Raw genomic sequence first — 13,090 nt, forward strand, 5'->3', positions numbered from 1 at the left:
ATGGTTGTGACCCAGCAGACTTGAATTCTTTTGTTCTTAGGCTGATTAAAAGAGACATTGAGGGAGTTGGGGGATAGGGTGTGAAAGAGAGGACAGATCTCAATATTAGCAAACCTGGATTTTGCAGTGACTCAGAACCCATCAATATTCTACATAGCAAATCCAGTTTTCTTGACCCTACCACCCATAGACCCATATTTGGTTGTGGCTTCAGATAATTCAGCAGCAGAATATTCTGGGTACAAATGAAAACTGCAAAAAAATGACAAATAACTGAAATCCATTAAGTTGACACTTCCTAGATCAAATATACACTAAGCTTAATCACCCACTGAAAAGTAATACTCTTACTCAGTAGCATATACTATTAGTCAAGGTTCTGACTAAATCCCCTCTCCCTACCCCTCCCCCCCTTTTTTTATATAGTTCATCCTAAAACTTGTGCAGAATTTAAGCAAAGCTGGTGCACTCCAGGGAAGAGGTGGGTGGGGATTGAACACAAAGCACCCAGAAAGTGGTGTGAGCCTAAGGGAAATGTGCATATTTTGTAATTTTAAACCCAGAAGAAGAAATAGTGGTGGCCTTTCACGATTGAAAATTCTGCTTAGTAGCCTGGCATCACAGGCACTTGCCTAGGCTGTTTAGTGGAGACCATCCAACCCTGATTCCATGACTCCATTCCTCCATGCCAGCTTGAATATCTATGGAAATATAGATCCAATTTCATTACTTTAACTTCTTTTGAACACTTGCATACTATGCCAGAACACTTGAGACCTCATGTGGCAGTCAGTGCTTGCTGAAAGCAGCCAGGAAGCTAGAATAATAATGTCATGTTGCACATTTACATACTGACTTTCATTTCAGAAGAGTCTAAAGCACTTTACACTGTGAACACTTGGCCACGGCTGGCATCCTGCCACCCAGAAACCAAGGGCAAGTGAATCAAAGTTGTGTGTGTATCCTCCTAGGATATTGCAGTATACGTGGACCAAGGACATGAAGGCCAGTTTTACAATAACTTGATCTTTGGTAGATGTCAATTACTTGGAGCTTTCATTTTATATTTAATTACCATGGGAGGATTGTCTACATTATTTATCTTGCTTATGCCAAAACAGATTTTCAAACAATGAGGTAGATGAGACACACAAAACCCAAAACAGTATAGAAAGCAATTAGCTACTCAGCATTCCCCACTATCGTCAAAATTCACTTGTCATGATAGACTTGGATGCATCAACTGCTTATCTTCCCCCCCCATTTAATAAAACAAAATGCATTAATTTTACCTATGTAATTGTACACTTTAGAATGAAATGAATAACCATTGGCTCTTTGTAGTTCCATTCATAAACAACTACAAAGTTGGTCGGCATGATCCTTAGTGTTCTCATCTCAAGTATCAACTAAATTAACTTATGTCCATAAAGCAAAGTGCTCTTATAAGTGATTTATTCTAAATATAGCAAAGTCAGTTGGAGGGCAGGGTGGGGGAGTATATGATAGTGGTAGACTGCAATGCTTAGTATGTGCAAGGCCCTGGGTTCAATCCCCAGCACTACAAAAAGAAAATGAGTCAAAACCTGCTGATTGTACAATGAAAAGTCTGCTGAGAATAAGATTTATTCAAAATTATGTGAAAAATATTTTCTCACAACAATAAAATATATAATATTTAGGTACAACTTAAGATATATACAAAATCTATATGAAAATATGGATATATCATATTTGTATATTATAATACTGAATACTAAATTTTTTTCCTCCAGTTTGAATGCAATTTCAAGCAAATCCCAAATGTTTGAAGAGAATATGATGATATGTTTCTAAATTTTGTTGGGAATAATAAATAAGTACAGCCAAGAAATTTTTATAAAAGAGAAATAATGAAAAAGCATTTAATGGACCAGATACTTAAGTAATTAAAGTGAGATGTGGGCACATAGAGATTGATATATAATGTGTCACCATCATAAAGAGGGAAGTGTTATGTTACTGAGCAATTATGTCCACTATTTGAACAAAATTATATTAAATCCTACCTTCAATAGAGTCTCTAACCTATTTGAGATAACCCATATCTACTTCAATATTTACTTCAAATAGCTCCAAATACATTCTAGGTTAATTTTTGAAAGCTAAAAATAAATGATAAAAATATAATATAGGATGGGCTGGGGTTGTGGCTCAGTGGCAGAGTGCTTGCCTTGCACTGGCGAGGTACTGGATTCAATCCTCGGCACCACATAAAAATAAAAACAAAGATATTGTGTTGATGTATACCTAAAAAAATTTTTTTTAAATAAGTAAATTATTTACTCACTTTGGAATACCAAAGAACTTTCTAAACATATAAGCTCTACTAGGAGATCACAAGGAAATATCTGATAGTGATAGTTACATAAAATCATATCAAGTCATCATAAATTTGGAAGGCTAGAGCTAGGCATATAGTTCAGTGGTCTGGTGTATGCTTAGCATGTATAAGTTCCTAGTTCAATCTGCAACACCACCCAAAATTTTAAAGTCTTAAGTAGGAAAAAATTTGAAAGAATATGACAAGTGATGGGATGATGTTTCCAACGTATTCAGTAAACATCTGAAAATGTTTCATTGAAGTTTTGTTTATAATGCCAAAAAGAAAAATCAATAATATATTGGTTGGAATTAATTATGAAATCAAAAGCATTATTATTTAATGAAAACAAAAATGCTTATGATCTAATAGAAATAAAAAGTAGGAAGTAAATGTGATATAATTTTTTTTTTTTGGTACTGGAGATTGAATGGGGAGTGCTTAAACAATGAGCCACATCCTCAGCCCTTTTTGTTTTTTGGGACAGGGTCTTGCTAAGTTGCTTAGGGCATCAATAAGTTGGTGAGGCTGGTTTTGAACCTGTGATCCTCCTGCCTCAGCCTCCCAAGCTGCTGAAATTATAGGCATGGGTCACCACACCTGGCAATATAATTCTATTTTTTAAATGGCTGTTACGGGAAAAATGAAAGGAATGTGTCAAAATATTCAGATAATGGAAGTTTATCTTCTTTGTGCCTTCCTATAATGATTCAAAGCCTGCAAGTTATTTTTTTTTCCTTTATAATCAGAATATTATCCTGATTTTCTCCAATATTATTGAAGGAACTTAGAAGAAATAAATTAATTAGAAATTACTGAGCATGGTTTTACTGTGGTATTTTAATGTGTTTTTCTATTTTTATAAGTAATTTGGGGAGAGAAGTGTAAGTCAGTGGTCATTAAGCACTGCAAAGTGATTTTTAAAGAGTTCATTCAGTCCCCTCAACCATCCTACAATATATTTTTCTCCACAGAAGAGGAAACTGAGGCTCAGGGAAAATGACAGCTTGGATTGGGACTGCAACTGGCTAACTTCAGTCTATTCTTCAAACCATAACATACTATGTGACTATTTTATCCAGGAAGTTTTTATTTTCTCCCTAGAACCCCAGTATGATAAACAAAAAGAAAGGATTTGAAAATGTTCAGAAACTTTTTAGATAGCACCATCTACCCTTGATACTCATCACACAGATAAAATCCAGAAACTAGATTCAAAGGTGGAAAGTGAACAGCATCAGATTATATGCTAACAGGATGCACAAATATTAAATATGGAAACTTCATTAGTAGGATGTGTCATGTTAAGGTATCTCCAAAGACTATTTTTAGTAGATACTTTAAAACCTAACTGTTGATATATGATTATTTGTTAATATTCTTTAAAAATCAGATCACTCTTCGTTGTATTTGTTTCTCCTGTACTCTCAGCCCACTGCCACTCCTTGTCTGGCCACCAAAAGACAAAAATAAGATGGTCTCTCTGTAATGCTGGCAAAGTTTTGGAATGTTGGCAAATGCTTTCAGGTAAAAAATTGTATTTTAAAATCTTTCATCAATTTCTATATTCCTCCACTGTGGTCTCTAACCAATGAAGTAATTACTCTTTATATACAGTATATGACCCAAAACTGCAATGGGTAATGGAATTGCTCTGTGTTACATTCCACTATTTCATACTTTTTTTCCCTAATGTTCAGTACTTTATTAGTTGAGAATAAATTGGTACATTTCTTTTATTGTTGTTTTTGCCTTCCTTTATAAACTGGCTTGGATGAAAGAAATATCACAGGGTAGTCAATCAACCAAAGGCTTGGTAGTGACACTGGTTTCTTTAAAAAATGTATTATTAATATTACTTTTGAAGATGTAAAAAAATTACCCATAAAACAGCTATAACTATAAATCTAAGATCATGTGAGATTTCTATTGCACAACTACTTTAATTCTGTACATTTTTAAGAAGCTTATTAGACTTTAAATAGTCCATAAAACATCAATAAAAACAAAATTTAAATTAGTGATTTTCTAATATTTGCCCATTTTATTACTATTACATGTCACAGAAAGTTAAGCTACATTCTGTCAAAGAAGTAGCTACTTTATAGCTACTTCTTTGAGATTTTTAGGAAAATCTAAAGACCTAAGCAATTAATAGGAATACCTTACTTATTTGGAAAATCCTGTCCATTGACTTCTAAGCCAAAATGACAGATGTCCCCTCCCCTCTTTCATTGATTCCGTTCTGAATGGGACCAAGAAGCCAAAGTAATAGGCATCTGGGATGTGTATTCTGGGACTGACTCATGCTGAGCTGCATCCTGCCTCGGCCATTAAAGCATTTAAGGGCCCTGCCAAATGGTCATTGTCAACCTGTTGACATCATAGAAAGTGAATCTGTTGAAAGCCTGGGCTGTATTGCTTACTTAGTGGGTATGTAGAATATGTTTGTTCCAAATATCACTATTATAAAATTATTTTTTTTCACTTTCCAGGCTTGAGAGAGTGTCTTCAGAGTGAAAGGGAGGAGCTATTCGATTTTATGCCAGCATAACAAACATAAAATAGAACAGTACTAGCAAACCAAGGCATATGGTCACATTATTTCCTGGGGGATGTATTCAAATTTGAGATACTTCTACCCCAAAGAGCTAATCTTGATCATTAATTTTGCTTCTTTAAATCTTTGCTATATAAAAGGTTATAAGGTTGTTATTTGCTGAGACATAATTAGTTTACCAATAACTACAGCTCTGTGGATAAGTATAGCTTCACAGAACATGAAGTCCAGAATTGTGCTTAGAGTGTTTGTTTTCTATTATTTATTTTCTATGCTAAATATAGCTTTGGTCCACCACTTTTTCTAGTTTATCAGTAAAATGCCACTCAGTTCTACACATCTAACCTATGGAAAATATATTAGATATGACATATAGATTAGATGAAGAAGTGATCAAATATTTTCTCTGTGCCAATATGCTTTCTTTTTCAGATATAGGAAACTACATTTCAGCCCAGTATCTAGAATACTGAAATTCTCACAGAGAGCAACTTGGCAACTCAGAGCCCCTTGGCTACTGAATCTTATCTAAGTGTCTTACTCAGTTCTTACTATATCAAATCTTATCCAGTTTACTTGGTGCCTTGGCTCTTCTCCCTATACTATCCTTAAAAAATAGGAGAGTTCCATTGAGATACTGGATTCTGAAAGATATGTATGGTTAAGAGGCTAGATGGACACCATTTAACAAGACAGTATATATTTTTTCTTAAAACAGTTTTCAAAAACATCTGTATTTCAGGGTTATAAGAAGAACTAAATTAAATGAAATGCTACATATAAAGTTTCTAGAATAATTTCTAGTACAAATAAACTATGAATATAATTCTTCAGTTTTTTTAAAAAAGAATTGAAATTATTTTTATTCATTTTGGCTTATATTAAAAAGAAATTTTGGAAACATTAGAGGAAATTTCCAACTATATGAAGCCTTTTATTACATGTTTAGTTTTGCTCTAAATGATCCAGTGTTGATCTGCCAGATTCAACTTTAGACAGTAATGATAGATTCTTCATGTTACATAGAGAATCCCTTCTTTACCTTCTTACTTACCAGATATTTTTGTTTTTGTTGTTTTCCTTCCAGAATAAGTATTTTCCTGATCTTAGTTTTTTTTCCCTAACTCTGTTGCAAAGTAGCCTTATGTTTTTCAGTGCTTATTTTCTGCAGTGCAGTTTATAATAGCCTTGTTGCACATTTACACTTAACCTTAAAAATGATTGTAAAATTACAAGAATTTAAATAGAAATATCACCTGGACTGAACAGTTTTTAAAAAGTCTTGTTTTGGGAGTGGGGGGGTGGTAATTGGGGATGGAATCCAGGGATACATTACTACTAAGCTACATACCTAGTTCTTATTTTTTGAGATAGGGTCTAACTTATTGAGGGTCTTGCCAAAGTTCCTGAGGCTGGCCTCAAATTTGAGATCCTCCTGCCTCAGCCTTCCAAGTCGCTGAGATTACAGGGATGTGGCACCACGCCTTGCCAAAAGTAATTGTTTTTAAATAACAGCTGGCACTCTGTTATGATGAGAGCCAGAAAGGAAAGGATAGAGAAAAAAAGAAAAGGAGGAAAGATAGGACAAAAGAGGAGAAAGAAAGAGGCCAAAGGGAAAGAGAGAGAAAGGGAAAGAATGAAAATTTGGAGAAGACACACTTGGTCAGACAGGAGAATGAGGATTCCAGGAGAGGTTGGAGTGAATTTGAGCAGGGAAGGACAGATACCTTGGATCAGAAACAAAAGCAAAACAAATACTTCCTAACCATGTTAGCTTCTAATTAAACAAAAATTATTACCTGTGAAAGACTGTATGTAAAATACTTATTTTTTTCTAGTAAATGCAAATAAACTTTACAGAAGGCCTGCACAGGGGTGCAGATATACCTGTTGTCTGGGGAGAGTTCCCTGAAGCCAAGTATTTTAGACACCCTCATCATATAGGGCCTAAGGAAGGTGCAAATATCTCTAGTCCTAAGGATTTAAGAAAACTCATTCTAACTGTCCTGCAAGTATTTGACAACTCTTAAAAGATGGGGACTATACATTGGTCTCGAAACCTTTGACTCAGTCTCCTTGCCAGCAGGCAGGAAGTACAACTCCTAGAGAAGGGCCTTGTAGATGATCTGTCCAGGCTTTTGTCCCAGGAGAAGCTCTGCTTTCTGATGCACTCCAAGTGAAAGGACCAAGAGTCTGACTCCAGGCTAACCTTGATAAAAGACACACAGAAGCTCTGAGGCTGCTGTTCCTAAGTAACCAAGGAGAAACATAAATAACAAAAGCTACTATCACCCAGAAATGCTAGGATAAGAATTTGTGGGATAAGAATCTTGTGTGAAAGCACAAGATTACAGTGGCCAGGGACAAGTCATTGTCTGTACTTAGACCTCATTTGGAAAAATAAAAATAAAAAGATTAAGTAAGGTGGGTCCTAAAATCCCTTCAGGTTAGATTTTGCCATGTTACCCAATAAGATAGTAAGGCTATGGAATAACCTCTGTCCCTCAGAGTCATTTGAAAGATTTCAAGACACTGCTGGTAGGTTATCCTGCGGTTTCTATAGGTGCAGTCATAGAAATGTGGAGATTGTTTCTGAATCCTAATAGCAAATGTTGGGATAGGTTTTCTTTATTACAACTTCTAATGAAAAAATTGTAAATGCCTATGTTTGTTTTTTAAAGCCTCTTCTAAAGTGTTTCATTTTCAAATGTGTGTTTAAATGTGTTTTAAGTTCAGATGCAGAGCTAAGAGAACATTTGAGAGGGTAGAGAAGGTAGTTCTAGATAAGCATAATCTTATTTAGAAGATGATTAAATTTCTAAATAATTGGCTCTATTTCTGAGTGGTTCAAATACTGCCACTCATTTCCTTAGCTACATGGTTTTGAGCAATTTATTTGACTTCTTCATCTGTAAAACTGGAGAAATAAAGGAAGATACCTTGTGATCATTAAAAAAATTATCTAAAGCATTTACCACAAACATCTGGAACATAAGTACTCAGTAAATTAATCATCAATATTATCAATAACTTGAAGAAACTGAAAAAGGAAATAGTCTAACCTTTAAATGTTAATTTTTATTAAATTTTAATAAAGGCGACAGAATTTTCTCCCTTCTTATTTATAATTCTGGAATATTATTTTATGTTTATATGTCGTCATATGTGTCTCATATTATCCTTACAACAGTCACCCAAGGTGACCTGAGTTATTCTCATTTCCTGCTTGAGGAAACTGAAGGCCTATTATCTAAAGTCCCACACTTCTACCGTAATTTGTGCTCACACGACTTTGGTAGCTCCAGTTATATTTTTATAAGTTTTTATGTTTACATATTTTTACCTGAGATTTGAAAACTGGCATCTGAGTAGAAAGAGACCATCTGTTTACAATAGTCCTCACCCACTAAAAGTTGTATGTCCTCTTCATGCCTTTTGTCATACTCATGTAAGACACATGCCATTATCATGTATATCTTGTGATTTTTATCTGTCAGTGCTTATGCAAGCAAAACATTCCATTAGAATCAGAGTTTTGTTCCTCAACAAGCCTCATGGCTGAACCAGGGCCGAATTCTCTAATCTTAAACAGTACAAGCTCTATAGCCAATCTACTTTCTAGTGCAGTTTTTGTTTGTTTTTGTGGGGCTGGTTATCAAGCCCAGGGCCTCACACATGCTAAGCAAGCACTGTACCACTGAGCCATACCCCTTGGCCATTAGTGCAGTTTTTAATCAAAAAAAGAAGCTTTCTAATATATAACAAAAGGACATATACACAAGGGGTGGAACTTGTGTAAAAACGAAAAGGTTTTCTTAGATTTTATTTAAAAATCATCATTTACCTTTTTAGGACTCTATGCTTCATAAAACACTTTTATCTTTCTATTTGAGATGTCAGGGGCAAGTGTTTCCTCCATTTTACACATAAGGAAACTGAGGCTTGGAAAAGCTAAGATGTTACTAGTTAAAAAGAGTTCCCAGCACCATAATCCATGTCTCATGAGTGAAAAGGGACTTCTTTTAGGTCACTGTCAAAAAGCCATCAAGTCACACATGATATTTTTTTACTACATTGTTTTAGATATTTAAGCTTGACTCTTCCCAAAAACTAATCTTGAGTCATAATCAAATTGTGTGAGAAAGGAGTCATATTAGTATTATAAAAACAATGTTCTTTGTGATATCTCCAAAACTGAGTAAGAATTACTTTGTGAAATCCGGAGGCTATTTTTCTTTACAAATATTTTACAAGACAAATTTGTACCTTTCTAAAAAGGCACATCTGTTATAAATTATAGAAAGAGAGAGAATCACCATCCTTTCTCCCATCTGAGCTTAAAAGAGATTTGTTGACATATTCTAAGGCCGGCATAGACAAAACAGCACAGGAAAGAGGAGGCGGTCAGCAGGACCAGGGTTTGGCTTTGTTTAAACTAATTCCACATGCCCCATGAACCATTAGCTGTTTTTTATTTCCTGCTCTAAAGATCTGTAGTGAAAATAATCTGGGATAAGGAAAAGCTGCGCTTATTTTTTTTTTTTCCCCAACAAGATGCTGTGTTAGCAAATAGAACATATGAGCCACCTTCAGCAAACCAAGGTCTTTAATAATCCATTTTTCAAACACTACTGGTATTTCCTTTCCAAACAAAGATGGACTGTGACTGGAATCAATTTCATCATTTGTATGGTTACAATTGCCAAGTTTCTGGAAATAATCGCCATTTAAATACTGGATAATATTTTTTATATGAAACCAACAACAGTTTTATTGCTATTTAATTTCCATGATTTGTTTGCCTGTTGTAAGTTTTCAGTGTTCTGAGAACATGATGTTTGGGGATAGGGAGAAGTCTTAAAAACAAATCAGGAAAAAAGCAATGTTGAAGTTGTGTTAATGGCCCGACTTGAATCCACCAAACAAGGGAAATGAACATTAGGAAAAATTTTCCTTCACCATTTTGGGCTTCTCACTCTCAGTTTTCCTATAAAAGGCACAATAATAATAATAACATCACCCACCATTTTCATTTGGACATAATGTGAAAAATCAAGAACAGGGCTGTGAACTCAATTGTCCTCCTTAAAAAGATAATAGGGTTCTTCAGTGAAATTCGACAAAACAAAGGTAATGTCAGTAAATAAGGGGCTTGGCAAATCTGGAAGGAAGTAAGCCATCTTTCTCTATTGATGCCATATGTAGCACATACCTGTATAAGAACTTCATGCTCTACGGGATACTGCTGATATATGGAGCAGGCCTATCTTCTCAACTCCTTCCTTACTGCAGACTAAATCACTAAATCAGGCTCATTCTGAGGTCAACATGGAAGAAAACACCTAAGGCCCACTCTATAATTGTAGCATTGTTGAGAACTTACTTATATGGATGATGGTCTCTGTCTGTCAATAAACTTGGGGGTGGGTCAGGGTGAAGAGTGGGAAAAGGCAAGATAAAGATGGTTATCAACTTGAAAGAGTTTCAAAATATTACACCATAGATAGCTATCGCTTTAATAGGATAAAATAAGTCCTTAGAAATGGTGGTTTACTTATCTGCATTTAAAATTCCTGTATGTAAAATAAAAGTAGAATGGACATGAATTGAGGCCATTATGTACTTTCCTGGGCTTGTCCTAATCAGGTTGATGTGAACCTGAATCCTGATGTATTTTACAAAGTATGTGACCCGTGTAAATTACTTAACCTTTCAGATACTCAGTCTTTCCACTAGTAAGTTAGAGACAGTGTCTAGTAGTGTTGACAAATTGTGTACAACAGATGCATTCGTAGATATTACTTAAAGACTAGTTCAACAGAAATGGTTATATACATCTACCTATAATCCCACTATTTGGGAGGCTGAGGCACGAGGATTGCAAGTTCTAGACCAGTCTAGGCAACTTAATGAGACTCTGTCTCAAAAATTACAAAGTATTGAGGATGTAGCTCAGTGGTACAGCACTTGCCTAGCATGTTGTAAGGCTCTGGGTTCAATCCCCAGTACCAACAAAATAGACATACACACACACACACACACACACACACACACTCATTTCCTTCCACCCAGTAACTGTCTTTTTTCCCAAAAGGTAATATTTTCTTATTTTGAGTTCTTTCTTCCTTTTCCTGGAATTTATGTTGAGAATCCTACTTATCAGATAATTCATTTTATTCATATCACCTACTCATTTGAGCAGTATTCTGTTTAGCTAAACCTCTTAACAAGTACTTATTGAATAAATGAATATCAACTAAATATCAGACACTGTTATAGGTTCTACAGGATATAGTGATATGCAAGATAGCACCAAACACATAAGTAAACAAACAAGAAAAATAGCAGGAAGTTAAAAGTTCAGTGAGCCACTGGACAAAGGTACATATTCTAGAGAAGGACCCAGTGGTCAGAGTGGGCTGCTCCAAAGATGAACTCTGTAGTTGAAAAGTAGGTGTTTATGTCAGGAAAACAATAACTCCTTTCGGTCTTTCAAATGGAATTTAATGCAGGGAAGTGGCTACACAGGTGATGGAAAAATTGAGAATCAAATAGAGTGTGGCAGATTTTGGCAATGCAGGAAGCCATTGTCAGAGGGAGGTAATGCTACTTACTGGAGTCTAGGTACTAGACCACATGGCCTGACCATGTGACAGGAGCCAAGCCATGGAAGTCTTGGCAGTATTTGAGATTATGGAGGATCTGTCTGTTGGGAAGGTGAACCACAGACTCAGCCACTTAGACACTATTAGAAAATGCCCCAGAAGCAAAGATAAATATGGGGAATTGGGAAAATTGTCCTCATTTTTCTCCTTCTTCCTTCCTTCCAATCTTCTTTTATTGAATTGAAGATGAGGACAGAAAGAGCATGCTTGAGAAAAGGTAGATGAAGAGTTGTATTTGGACAATGAAAAAGTGTGAGGTGCCTATTGGATATCCAGGAGGTAATAGCAATAGGTGGAAGGATGTTTGAGTCAGGGTAGGAGATACTGATTTGAAAGTTCTTGGTATTCAGAAGGTCCTTAATGTCAAAAAAGAAGGAGTCACCCAGGTAGGGAATGTGGACAGAGAGCACCAAAACAGCTCTGGGCCCAGCAAAACTTAACTATTGAGCAGATAGGTAGGAACTAGCAGAGGAGACTGAAAAAGACTGAAGTGGGAGAAAAATTAGAAGGCACTATGAAAGTCAAAATAAAGGAAATATTTGAAAGAGAGAAGGATAAACTCTCAAACTCTGAGAATTCAATAAAGACAAGAGAAAAATGCCAGTGGATTTGGCAAATGGATATGTGACCTTAAGGAGCAATTTCAGCTCAGTCGCTGGGATAGAAGCTGTGGATGGATTTAGCAGAGTGCAATTGCAAAGTGGACACACTCACTGTAGACACCTCTCAAAAATTTTGCTGTGAAGGGTTGCTATATAATGGGGAGAGAGCTGGAATATATGTGTGTGGAATCAAGAGGCTTTATAAAGATAAATACTACAGCCTTATAACTCCAATCAAGATTTGTAGCTTAATAATATTCCTAGGTGATTCATATGCACATTAAAATTTGCAAAGAGATATCCTAGAGTATATTTACTTGTTTTTGAATGACCAAGCAGCACAGAGGAAAAGGATGTTGCAGAAAATGAGGGCCAATGGCACTGCAGTTTGCAAAGAGACGAGACAAAGGGAGAGGCAAGGATACCTTTTCCCCAGTGACCAAAGGGAAAAAAGAGTAGTGAAGATAAAGGAGGTCTCAGCATTGGTGTTAGGAAGATGCAAAGACCTGAGTGTTCTAATCGCTTCTGTTTTTCTCTGTGATGCAGGAGGCCAAATCATTAGCCAAAAATGAACAGGACAGAGGCTGCTAGAGACATCAAGTGTGAAACTGTTCACTGGGGAATGCCATTTTTCCTCTCAGTGCTGTTCCCAGGCCCTGTGGGGGTGATTTATACCAGTGCTGCATTGCCATATTCACTATTGATTTTGCATTTCAGACCCTTCCACTACCTTAATAATATTAAGAGTTTTCTCTATCTTTCTTGTCTAGTCTTTTATTTAACCCCCTTTTACAAAGCTTATTGTACTGTTGAAAAGTCTAAATCAACATGGTATTCAATAGCCAACAATTGCTCTTAAATGGAAAGAGAAGACCTTTTTTTTTTTTTTTTTTTTTTTTTT

General features: G+C 35.7%; 1 protein-coding gene across 17 annotated transcripts in view; it reads right to left on the minus strand.

Moving 5' to 3' along the window:
- Mctp1 (multiple C2 and transmembrane domain containing 1) overlaps positions 1-13,090 on the minus strand; it is a 367,854-nt gene that overhangs the window by 10,102 nt on the left and 344,662 nt on the right. The window lies entirely within an intron of this gene.

Source organism: Marmota marmota, unplaced genomic scaffold (assembly GCF_001458135.2).
Source record: "Marmota marmota marmota unplaced genomic scaffold, marMar, whole genome shotgun sequence".
Classification (NCBI taxonomy): Eukaryota; Metazoa; Chordata; class Mammalia; order Rodentia; family Sciuridae; genus Marmota; species Marmota marmota.